The sequence below is a fragment of the Macaca thibetana genome, chromosome 2 (assembly GCF_024542745.1).
Source record: "Macaca thibetana thibetana isolate TM-01 chromosome 2, ASM2454274v1, whole genome shotgun sequence".
NCBI classification, from domain to species: Eukaryota; Metazoa; Chordata; class Mammalia; order Primates; family Cercopithecidae; genus Macaca; species Macaca thibetana.
The window spans coordinates 176,945,010-176,958,471 of NC_065579.1; the positions used below are offsets into that span (position 1 = coordinate 176,945,010).

The 13,462-nt window shown below is 34.8% G+C and overlaps 1 protein-coding gene across 3 annotated transcripts in view; it reads right to left on the minus strand.

Moving 5' to 3' along the window:
- EPHA6 (EPH receptor A6) overlaps positions 1-13,462 on the minus strand; it is a 932,172-nt gene that overhangs the window by 527,864 nt on the left and 390,846 nt on the right. The window lies entirely within an intron of this gene.

Below are 13,462 nucleotides of genomic sequence, written 5' to 3' on the forward strand. Positions count from 1 at the left end.
TTTATTCGTAGAATTTAGGTGAGCACTCACAGAGAACCTCTGCACCTCTCTGGAGTTGTCTTTTGGAAAGTCCTTTTCTCTGTCATACTGACATTGTGAAATCTCACTACCCTGATTTCCCTGAACTCTCAGATCTGTCTTCTCAATTAATAGTCCATTAAGGAGTTTATAAGGTTTTATCAAGATCCTTTCTCCCTGTGCCAGGGCCTAAAAATTTACTCTAAACAGTAAGTTGGGGCAATTGTAGGACTTTCCTCTTTCAATTATTATCTCTTGGTTATCTGATGTCTCATGTCTTAAATATTTTTTTTTCCCACATATTTTAAATGAGTTTTCTTATCTCAGATAGCAGATGTTATTCCATCTTGATCAAAAGTAAAAATCAGACTGCTTGAGTCATCCTAAATTCTTATTTTTCTGTCTTCATATTTCACTGTCTTCTATAATGTCCTTTTCCTATCTACTATATCTAGTTTCTCAAAGACATACTTAAATAACTTATTTTAAAGTGCAATGTAATACTACCACCTCTACCAGAATATTTAAGATGAAATAAACACACAATACCAAATGTTTCTGAGAATATGGAGCAATATGAACTGTAAAATATTACTGGAGGAGTTTAAGTTGGTGCTACCACTTTAGAGAACTGTTTGGCAGTACTTACTATAGATGAACATAGGCCTACAATTTGATATAATAATCCCACTCCTTGCTATATGCCCAACAGAAAAGCATGAGATGAAAGGGGCCAACCCCCTGCAGTAGCCATACTAATTCCCATTGCTACGTGAGTTATTGATCCTCCATTTGATTTTCATTTTCTGAAATTTGTTGACATTGATATGGTTTACATGTCTGTCTTCTTGAAATCTCATGTTGAAATGTGATTCTCAGTGCTGGAGGTGGGGCCTGGTGGGAGATGATGGGATCATGGAGGTGGATTCCTCATGAATGGTTTAGAAGCATCCCCTGTTTATAAATGAGTTCTTGCTCAGTTAATTCATGCAAGACAAGGTTGTTTAAAAGTCTAGGACCACAACTTCCCCACCCCGTGCTTGCTCACACCATGGGATGTGCAGGCTCCCCTTCTCCTTCTACCATAATTAAAAGTTTCCTGAGCCCCTTCACCAGAAGCAGATGCTGGAGCCATGTTTGTGCTGCCAGAAGAATCATGAGCCAATTAAACATCTTTTCTTTATAAATTACCCATCTCAGGTATTTCTTTATAGCAATAAAGAAATGACCTAATACAGACATTGACTTTTCTCACCAGAGGTATTTTCTTTTCCCTTTCCCTTTTGCTCTGTTCTTGTTAGAGTAAACATTCTATATACCCTTATTCCTGTTAGTGAATTGTCAAAAAGGAATAGAGGTAAACTGATATGTTCAATAAACTATGTTTAACAAAAAGCTTTTACCTTCCTAAATTTCAGATCATATAATTTGAGGAAGTATATTCAGTCAAGAATAATCAAATTACAAACATAGCCTTATTGCTGAAATATGTTTTGAAATTTTTATATCAAAATATGTTTATAATTTGAGAAACTTTATGTGATTGCTTAAAATAACAATGAAAATGTCATACATATGGCAAAAGTCAAAGTAAATTTTTAGAGAAGACATATATTAAAGGCAAACTAAATACAAATACAGTGATTGAAACATCACTAATTTTCTTCTTTTTCTTTCTTTTTTTTTTTTTGAGAAGAAGTTTTGCTCTTGTTGCCCAGGCTGGAGTGCAGTGGCACGATCTCAGCTCACTGCAACCTCTGCCTCCCGGGTTCAAGCAATTCTCCTGCCTCAGCTTCCTGAGTAGCCGGGATTACAGGCACCCGCCACCACGCCTGGCTACACTAATTATCTTATAAAACAATTTCCCTTATAGATATTTGAAATTTCATTATCCACAGAAAATTGAAATCAGAATATTGAAGTATTGATTGAAACACAGCTGAAGACTGTGACTTTCAGTCACATACACACACACACACACACAAAGCATGTCTCTAATAAAAAATAAGAAATGAATAATCTGTTCTACTCATACTTTCACAATTGAATGGTTAGACTATATATTGTCAGCAGTGTTTTTAGGCTTATCCTTATCATCAGAGAACTGGAAGACAAAAAAATAACACGAAAAATCCTAGCTAGCATATCATGCTGTGTGGTTCTCATTGTTTGATGAAGTATTGAATTGTGTCTTGTGTGTCAGGAACTGATATTAATATAATTGACTGTTTTTCCCTCATGGTGTTCAATAGCCTGTAAGTTTAGATAAACCTGCATGACTTATCAGTAAAGTATGTGATCTGCATCATTTCTCAAAATAATAGGATTCTTGAAAGAACTTTCAGAAACTGGCAAAAAATAGTATCATTTATGTTTTCCTAGATACTGCTGTACGATAAATATTGTTGTCAAGTAATTGGCAAAACCAGGGAAGATTAAGGAATTTAAACATAAGAAAACTGCAAAACTTAAGTGTGAATAAACACATATATGTTGTTTCTTCCGAATAACCTGATAGCATCCAATGAAACTCTCAAATTCACCAAATCCAAGTCTATAAATAATAAGGTTGTATATTCAGTTAAGAATAATCAAATTACAAACATATCCTCATTTCTGAAATATGTCTTGAAATTTTTATTTCAAAATATGCTTATAATTTGAGAAACTTTATGTGATTGCTTAATAACAATAAAAATGTCATACATACGGAAAAACTCAAAGTAAATTTTTAGAGAAAGATATATATTAAAGGCAAACTAAATATGAATACAGTGATTGAAATATAACTAATTTTCTTTTATTTTTCTTTTGTTTTTTTTGTTTGTTTGTTTTGAGATGAAGTTTCGCTCTTGTTGCCCAGGCTGGAGTGCAGTGGCACTCCATGCTTTTCTGTTGGGCATATAGCAATAGTACTGTGCTTCAAAATACTGAATCCAACTTTCTTCAAAGGATGTCTACTATAAAGAATACATGAGGCCGGGTGAGGTGGCTCAAGACTGTAATCCCTATCACTTTAGGAGGCCTAGGTGGGTGAATCACTTGTGGTCTGGAGTTTGAGACCAGCCTGGCCAACATAGTGAAACCCTGTCTCTACTAAAAATATAAGAATTAGCTGGGCGTGGTGGCAGGCCCCTGTAATTCCAGCTCCTTGGGAGGCTGAGGCATGAGAATCGCTTGATCCTAGGAGGTGAAGGTTACAATGAGCTGAGATTGCACCACTGCACCCCAGCCCGGGCAAGAGAGTGAGACTCCCTCCCTCTCACACGTACACACAAAGAACACATGAGATTATGATTAGATAATGTATGTAAAAGGGTACTAGTACTAATTCCAATTTCTTACTGTCATCAAATAAATGCTTTAATGAACTTTCCATTGAATAAACAAATAGAAAAACCATTAGACCTACATAAATATACTGCAAGTTACATCAATTTCATCCCACAGAATCAGAGTAAAATGCTCTTGTTCCAGAAAGGACAAACACATGGCATCCTCTTTCTCCCACTTAACTATAAAATCTAGGCAGAATACACAAAGAAGCCATTTGAGGACTCGAAGTAGCAGTAGGCAGATTGGAGAAGACCAAAATGTGAAGTATCGCTGGGCTGATGATAAGTTTACCATTGTTCTCATTCATCTTTCTAATTCTCACTCAACCGTTTCCTGTCCTGAATGAACTGGAAACTTGGAAGTGGACACGAGGCCATTGACAGCTCCAGGACAAGCCTGCTCATTTTAGCTTTAGGAGTGGGAATCAGAATTCGTAATGCTTAGAGAGAATGTGGCAATTCCCCATCCATTTTTTCTTTTCTTGCTTAACTCTTGCCCAGTCCTCAAGCAATCACATAGTAATGGTGGTGGCAGTGGCCAGAAATGGGAACCACAGAAGCCAAAATTCTTAAGAAAGTAAACTTTCTTGTTTGTTCACTGAAGCTGTGCTTCCAAGAGGGTTGGGTCAACCTCCGTTGTGTTTCTTTTTCTCTCTGTCCTCCTCTCACATGGCCCTGGAAGTGAATGTAGTTTCAGAAGGGCACAGCAGAGTGGAGGAAATGAAGCCTCAGCCTTCTCGCCACGGGATCTTAGAGAGAAACCACAGGAAACCAGAAAGTACCCGGAGAACATGGAGAGAGAGAGAAGCTTAGAAAAGCAATCCATAAACTTGTTTATGAACTCTTGGGCTTACTCCCAAATGCACACATGTGGATTTTATTCTATTTAACATGCCAAAGACTTAAGAACTAGACCAAGACCAGGACCCAGGTATCAGACTAGCAGTCAGGTTTTTAAACTTCTGGTTATGTAAAGAAGAGGAGATCAACATAGAAATCATATACTGTTGTTTTCAGTTAGTTAGTTTTTTTTTTTTTTTTTTTTTTTTTTTTGATGTGGCTATTTTGACACATTAACTTAGAAACAGCAGTTTTATATACACACACACAGGAAAACTATCACCATATTCCCGAATATCCTGAAATCAATATATATTTCCATACTGGCAAACTCAGGTAAGTTGCCATTAATAAGCATAAAGTGAATGTATTATACTTCAATTTATCTTTTATCATCTTTTCTCATTCATATATTTATAATTTATATGTTAAGGATGATTTGGAAAAAAAACACATACACTCAAGAGATGGACAAGTGTCAAGATTAGGGCATTATTTGGAAAAGAGTCAGAAATAGTTTAGTAGTCGGAGGCTAGTGACAAGCAAAGTTAAAATTCTAAAGCTGCTTCTAGTGTGAGAGTAAGGTAAGCATTTCTGCTCTGGAAGTTAAGATAAGGTATGTAGACCGAAAGACTTACAGCAACAGTTTTTAGGGTAAGGCTAAATTTGTATTACCATTTTGAATATAATTTGGTAATCATATTCATACAACATAGAAGCCACTATGTTGTTCCTATAAATATTGATCACCCTTTAAATGTTCCAACATTTATCTTCTAACGTGATATTTAATTTTATATTCCCAGATATGTTTTAGTCAACCACACTTAATCCCATATTAATATTACTTTCTTCATATTTGGTTTTACAAAACGTGCTCAGTGAATCTATAATCATATTCCCAAGTATTCTGAAATGAAATACTGTTTAGTATTTTTATCCCCTATTCAGAGATTCTTATTCTTGTTTCACTATTTTGTGTAGACCATGTAGTTATGACAGTTTGTCACCTTTTCTTTCAATATTCCTTTATTGCATACTCTTTAAGTCAGACTGAATTTTCTTTTATGAATAAAGAAAAATATCTTCAAAAAGAATGGGTCCAGTAACTTACTATAAGATGTATTAGTAATAATAGCTACAACAAAACCATTTATAATTATTGAACATTCAAAATGAGCCAGGCACTTTGCTAAGCACTTTGCATATAATATTTTGGTTATTCTTACAAAAATTAACTACAAAGTAAATAAAGAATGTAGCCTTTGAAACTAGATCACATGGGTTTGAGTTCTGTTTCTTTAGTTTACTCGCTCTGTCATTTAACGTGACTTATTTTTATGCACATCAGTTTTCACTTCTGTAGAATAGGTGCTATTGACTGAGTGTGTGTATCATCCCCCAAAATTTGTATGTTGAAGCCTAAAAATCCCCAATGCAATCATATTTTTAGAAGGAGACTTTAGGAAGTGATTAGGTCATGAGGATGGAGGTCTGAAGGGACTAGTGCCCTTACAGGGGAATGAAGAAACCAGATCTCTCTGCTGTCTTACATGTGAGGACAGCAGAAGATAGCCATCTACAAATAAGGAAGAGGGTACTCACCAGACACCAGATCTGCTGGTGACTTAATCTTGGACTTTCAGCCTTATGAACTGTGAGAAATACATCTCTGCTGTCTAAGACACACAGTCGATGATATTTTGTTACACAAGCCCAAACTGACTAAGACAATTGGGATAAAACATAGCACTTAACTCAGGGGTAGTTGTGAGGGATTAATAAATGTCATATGTATAAAATGATCAGAAGGGTGTCTACTGTTTTATTATTAAGATGAGGAATCTGAAGCTAAGTAATATTAAATAATGTACCGTGGCAGATAGTTTTCCAAAAAAATGCCCCAACAATATCTTTCAAAACATGTTTTTTTTTGACAATTTCTTATAGACAGTCGTTCCACAAAACTGTTAGGCCTCTGTTCTCTTCTCCTGAAATCAGTGTGCTTGTGACTATAGTAGAAGTGACTTTATACAACTTCCTAGGTGAGGTCATAAAAGGTAATAGAGCTTTTGTTTGATTCTCCAGGATGCTTACTTTTAGAAACTACCCATGTGGCAGGAGGAAGACCAAGCAGCCATGGAGATGGCCACGTGGAGAAGAATTCAGGTTCTTTGCTCATAGCTCTGGCTGAGCTCTTGGTTGACAACCAGCACCAATTTGCCAGACAAGTGAGGGACCCATCTAGAATGTAGTTCCTCCAGTCCCCACTCCTGCCAATCCAGCTGATGCTGCATGGGGCAGAGATGAGCTGCCCTTGCCATTCCTGGCTCACATGACAGATTTGTGAAAAAGATGGATGATCAGTGTTGTCTTAAGTCATTAAATTTGGGGGTGTTTTTTAATGTAGCACTGAGTAACTGGAACGTTTGCTCAAGGTCATATGGAAAAAGCCAAAGGTTAGACAGAGGTCCATTCTAACCTATAATCTGAGTTCTCTTCATTAGTTAGCCATTATATTTGGAACACTGTGCTTATTTTACAATCTAGGGAAGTAATGGAGTGAATCACACTTTTACACTTTTAAAGAATAACTGGTGAGTGATATAGTTTGGCTCCGTGTCCTCACCCAAATCTCATCTCAAACTGTAATCCCCACGTGTCGAGGGAGGGACCTGGTGGGAGGTGATAGGATCATGGAGGCGGTTCCCCTCATGCTGTTCTTGTGATGGTGAGTGAGTTCTCACGAGATCTGAAGGTTGCATAAGGGGCTCTTCCCCCTTTGCTTCACTCTCATTTTTCCTGCCACCTTCTGAAGAAAGTACTTGCCTCTCCTTTGCCTTCCCTCATGATTGTAAGTTTTCTGAGACCTCTCCAGCCACGCAGACTGTGAATCAATTAAACATCTTTTCTTTATAAATTACCCATTCTCTGGCAGTTCTTTATATTAGTAACAGTGTAAGCACAAACTAATATAAAAAGGATATTCAGATTATAAATAACTACTATAACAAAACAGTCTTTAGTGATATTTAATTGGCATACATGGTTTTAACTAATTGTTTTATATTATCTTAACCATGTTTCTTTTTTGTAAGAGGTGAAACTAATATTGCTTTCTTCAAAATTTAGAAATAAAAATGTATTACACAACTTTTATTTCATTAAAATTTTTATATGGCCACCTCATTTTCAGTAAAAAATAAGTGAGACATTCGTCTTTCAACCTAGAATTGAAGAACACACTCATCATTGAATGAACTATACGGGTGATTTGAAAATTTTGAGCAAACTCACTCATCACTGCTCAAAGTATCACGTACTCTGACACCTCAGTAAAGTCTGACAACCCTATCTTCTGATGCCTTAGCAACAAATTTACAATCTATTTTTCAATCTGACAATTCTGAATGTCCCACTGTCATATATCTTGTGTCATTTCTGTAGTTGGACAGGACAGGAAAATAATGTAAAAATTATTGAATTATAACTATACAATTTTTACTAAGCAAGGAAAGCATACATTTTTATAGGAAGTTATTAATCATGCTGGTAATCAATATAATAATCACAATTTTTGTCCAGTACAAATTGATGTTTTATATATTTATTCTATTTAAGTCTTACAAAAACCCAGTGATATGAGTATTAATGTCCTCATTTTACAAAAAGGGAGATGAAAGCTCAGGCAGTTGCTTAAGGTCACAGAGATGATATGTAAGCAAGCCAGGTTCTTGAAGCCAGGTCTCTCTGATTCTTACCCCCAAACTTTGGTACATCTTGTCATTACACAAATGTGTGTGTGTGCGCGCATTTGTGTGTGTGTGACATGAGACATTCCTGGTAATAATTACCACATTTATCTCTTCCTCTGTAATCTACCATTGCAGTTATCATATGCATCCTCATCTTAATACCTGTTATTTCTCATTTCACATAAAGAGCCATCTCTTCTCAATTCCATTGTAAATTACTTAATACTAAGTATTCTGTGTGTGCTAATTCACTGGAACAATACTGCAGACAAAGCAGAGGTGCAAATGTGAATGCATCATTGCTTGTACACATAGTTAGTGTACACTTATTAGACAAAATTACATGAGAATATTATAGACTAACACTTAGCAAAGCAGACATTCAAAATATTCACTATCTGCTGTCTTTAAAATTGTAAAAATAAGATACTACAATATGACTTAAAAATTCTAAACTGTTTGATCTAATCCATCTTCCCCATGGGTGAGTTCTCAGATAATATGTGTGTATTTATCATACAAGGTTAAATGATTATTTGTATCATTGAATCATTGGCTGAAAAGTAGATGGATGTTTCCAATGTATTTCCACCATATGTAGCCCTCCATTGTTTTTTAAAATAGAGACAGAGTCTTGCTCTGTCACCCAGGCTGGAGTGCAGTGGTGTGATCTCGGCTCACTGCAATATCTGCCTCCAGGGTTCAAGCAAGTCTTGTGCCTCAGCATTCCAAGTAGCTGGGGCTACATGCATGCATCACCACACCCAGCAATTTTTTTGTATTTCAGTAGAGACAGGGTTTCACCATGTTTCCCAGGCTGGTCTTGAACTCCTGAGCTCAGGCAGTCCCCTCACCATGGCCTCCCAAAGTGTTAGGATTACACGCATGAGCTACTACACCCAGCCTGCAGCCCTCCATATTTACAGTACAGTTGTAGTGCTTCAACTTCATAATGATATTTTGAGTTTTATTTTGTATTATCTATTGCAATTAGGGTTTTATGTTGAATAACAACTACTCGTTTATCAACTAAATAGTTTATTTATCAACTTTCCATTAATATTTATTTTAAAATAGCTTGCTAAAACCTTGATCAACATTTCATTGGAATGTTCTGTAAATATTGAATTGAAGAAAATTGGAACAGCATCTTCTATCCAGTACAAGTAGAATACCTATATTGATTCATCATGGTTTGGATATGACAGATTCTTATGGATTAAAAGGGCACATTCAAGGATGAAATGCTGTATGCAGCAACAGCAGACACTCAAGGTTCAGAACTTTTAATGCCCTGCTTGCAATAGCTCTATGTGGCTGTGTAATCACCAGAGACTAGGGCATGTCAGTTTTACAGATGTGATGGGTCTGATTGGAATACGGTTTCTTGATTTGGCTCATATCAAATCCCCTTGTATAGCCATTCCATATATTAATGCTGTTGGCCTGAGCCTGAATTTCCCAATCACTATTTCTCACCCAGGCAGATCATCTGTAAGCTGGTGCTTGGATAATCCAATTTTCATGGCAAGCAGGAGTTCTTCTGTAAAAGCAGTTATAGCATTTCATGAACCTATAACAAGTGTTTCTATTGGAAAATCTGGAACAATAAGGACAGTCTTTTATTATAAAGCTATAAATCCATTCCATTAATCAAAAGCTGTACACATAAAAAATTTTGTGTAAATCATTTTTAACACATGTTCATCCATGTATAAATATTTTAAACATAGCAGAGGAATTCTTAGCAGGCCTTCTTTTATGTAACACAAACGCTCCAGTTAATCAATTTTATACATATGCATATCAAATTTCCATAAATTGGAACATATTATAGTCACCGAGGTAAAATAATCTACTGGACCAAACAAATGCATTATCAACATACACAAACTTGTCTCTCCTCTCTGTTCCTGTTGCATATCACATGTGCCGCTATTACACAAGTATTTGTTTTGCAGTGGTTTGATTCCTTGACTATCTCAACATCAGAGTAAGGGCACGTGTGAGAATAAACTGTCTTTGTATTAAAATTTTCATACTCTAAGACAGTAATTTGCAAATATTAGGTGTTCAATAAGTATCTGATAAATGGCTAACTAAATAAATAAGTGACCCTTGTTATTCTTTGACTTACACGACCAAATTTTTTATATTCAGTCAACATTGCTACATTACATTCTGATACTGCTTCAAATCTTTAAGGGGGAAAGAACATTTGCAAAAGACACCTGGAATTAACATAACATTTTACTATATCCATTATCAAAGAAATACCATATTCAAGAGCTGACTATTTAGAGTTATTTGTGACTTGTAATATACACTTTTATGTTGAAGCCTGCAATTTTAGTACTTTTGTCTCAAATTACTATATTGATGAATATATTCAGCTCTCATGTTTGCTACATATTTTAATTTGAAAGCATATGTAATTTTCATTTTTGCACTTTTACAAACTACAGAATTAATATAAAAATAACAGTGTTATTGCAAGAACTGTTTGACTAATACTGCATTATCAAGTACAATCACCTTTGATTATTCTGAAGTGGAATAACTTTGATAAATGTATAATAAGTTATAGTTACTATTCATTCAGGATTTAATAGAGAAGTATGGGGGTATAGGTTGAATAAAACCTAGTCCCTGAAGAGATAATGAGTATAAACCTCAACTTAAAAGATAATATTAGACGCTGTGAGATGAAAACTCATTGGTGGTATATTAATGCCTGCATTTTCGACAAGGTAAAAATTAGTATCAAGTAGAGTAGCTTGAATCAGCTTCTTAGCCTGGAGATGAGGCACTTTAACTGAAATGTAGAATGAGAAAAATGATCAAATAGACGTAAGCATGGAAATGAGTATCACAAAATTCTATATAAAGAGAGGAAACTAACTCAAACTAAACAAAAAGTGAATGGTATGAAGATGGAATATATAAGGTAGTTAATAGGGGTATGGTTATCAAGAGTCTTATAAGGCAGCCTAAAGAATTCCATAGTTATACTAAACACAGAAGTTCTTGAACGAAGGATAGAGAGGTTATATACATGGATTCTGTTGACAGCATACCAAATTTATTAAAGAAGTATGAGAAAAGAAGCAATGAGACCAGGCAGGAGATGAAGGCATTGACCCAGGCAAGAAATATTTATCAACTGAACAAAGATGATGAAAGTGAGAACAGAAAAAAGTGACACTGTAAAGAGAAACAATTTTTAAAATAGTCTTAAAACAGACTGATGGCAAAAAACAAGATAAAATTTAAGAGTGGTTTAAACATAACTATTAGATGTATTTAATATTCTTAATGATATTGACAATATCCTTGTGGACAGGATGTGTGCATCTTTTAATGCAGAAACCTTATATTCAAATCCTATTGGCTGAAACATATTGCCTTTCGTAAGTTATTTAACTCCTGTAAGTCTGAATCTATTCTTTTGTAAAATGGAGACAAGAATAGTATTATAACTATCTGTTGGGATGATGCATAATGTAATTTATGTAACATGTTTAGCATGGTGACTGGCTCATTATAAGCAATGGTTAAAAAGTTAACTACCTAAGGTCAATTAGTCCACAAAAATTTTCATTGCTAAGAAAGAAACTCTCCTGTACACAAAATAGTCAAGAAAATAACTGTAATGGCTAACCAAATATTCCAGTCATGTATAGTCCTCCCTCAGTATAAGTGGGGTATTGAATCCAAGACCCCTAGGTATATCATCTTCCCATACTCAAGCCCCACTGTCAGCGCTGTGAAACCCATGCATATGAAAAGTCAACCTTCTGTTTACATAGGTTTCCCATTCTATGAATACTGTGCTTTGCATCTGTGTTTGGTTGAAAAAAAATCCACATCTAAGTGGAGCCATATAGTTCAAACACATACTGTTCAAGGGTAATCTGTACATAGTAAATTAATCGCCATTTCCAAAAAATAGAATTTAAAATGTATAGTATAATACTATAATTATATTTAATAAATATATTCTATCTTATGTAATTGAAAAGACACTTTATAATTCAACAAACATGTTTAAGTTTTTCAACGTCTGATCTTACCTAAAATTTCATACTCAGTATTTTAAACTTTTCTATTCTATTTAGATCTTATCTAAAATTTCATACTCAACATTTTTAACTTTTCTATTCCCTCATGGAAATCAAACCAAAGAAAAACAAGCAAAAGGAATAGGTTATGTTTGCTTTGTGGCATAAAGGTAATCTAGAAGAAACAAGACTTTCGACATTTTCCAACTGATTGGAATAAGAGTGCTTTTGTGAAACAAGTGAATTTAATTTTGTGGTAACCTTATTGATGGTTTGAAGTAATTCCAAGATTTACAACAGTTACATACTTATAATTGCCCAATTGTACTTTTATTGGAAAATATAAGCTCTAAAATATATCCAACAAACATTTCTCCCCTTCTCCCTTTATGCCTTAGGAAGATCATATCTTGTAAACTACTCTACTCAGCTGATTGTAAAGATTAGTAGGCAAAATGCCTGTTGTAAGTGAATCCACTTGAAACTTACTCTACTGTGGATTCTGTAAACAAATCTGTATTGTATGCTCTGTTTATTCAATCAACTCTGCTGAGTGCATAAAAACTCTTTGACTTATAAATTGTCCTTTTTACTTCCTAATTCCTCGCCATGGATTTCAGTGTCTTTGTTCTGTTTCCCAAAATGATGGAGAATAATTTATGATAAAAATATAGAAACTTCTCTGCATTAAATTCTCATAGAAATAATACAGACTTTCATTTATCAATCTGAGATATAATATAGCATTTAGCAGCAGAGACCTTAGGACCAGAAATCCTGGATCCAAGTCTTGGCCCATCCACTTAACTCTGTGACCTTAGACAAGTTAGTTAATTTCTCTGAGTCTCATTTTTCTCATCTGTGGAATGGATGAAAACAATACTTGTCTTGCACAACTTTCTTGAGAATTAATTAATAATTCTAAAGTGCTTAGGCCCTGATACATGGTAAGTGCTATGTAATGATTCATTTATATATGATTTTATCCAACCATGTAAAAATGTTTATATTTCTGGAGCCTAGTACATAGGAAGTTAATTAACTATTTGGAGAATGGATAACTATGTCAATACTTAAGGCAAATACTCCTTAATTTCACCACTCCTTAATAAAACACTGTTGCATTTCATATGGATAAAATTTACTCTAAGTTCTTAACTCTTCTAAGTTTAAAATACACTGTCATTTAGTAAAAAAAAGTTGTTTAGAACACATAATTTTATAACCTTTCATCATGCATCTTTCAGTCACTATTTTTCTAAAGCAAAAGACTAACAGAGGTAATTAACATTTTAAGCTATTAGTGACTATAGAGACAATCTTCTTCCACATCACTCTTGTGTTACAAATGAGGAGACAGGACTTTCAAAAGATAAAGCTCATTTCTCAGAATTATACCTTGGATTAGTACTTGAGATGGATTCAGAGTTCAAGACTCCTGACTCCTGACTCC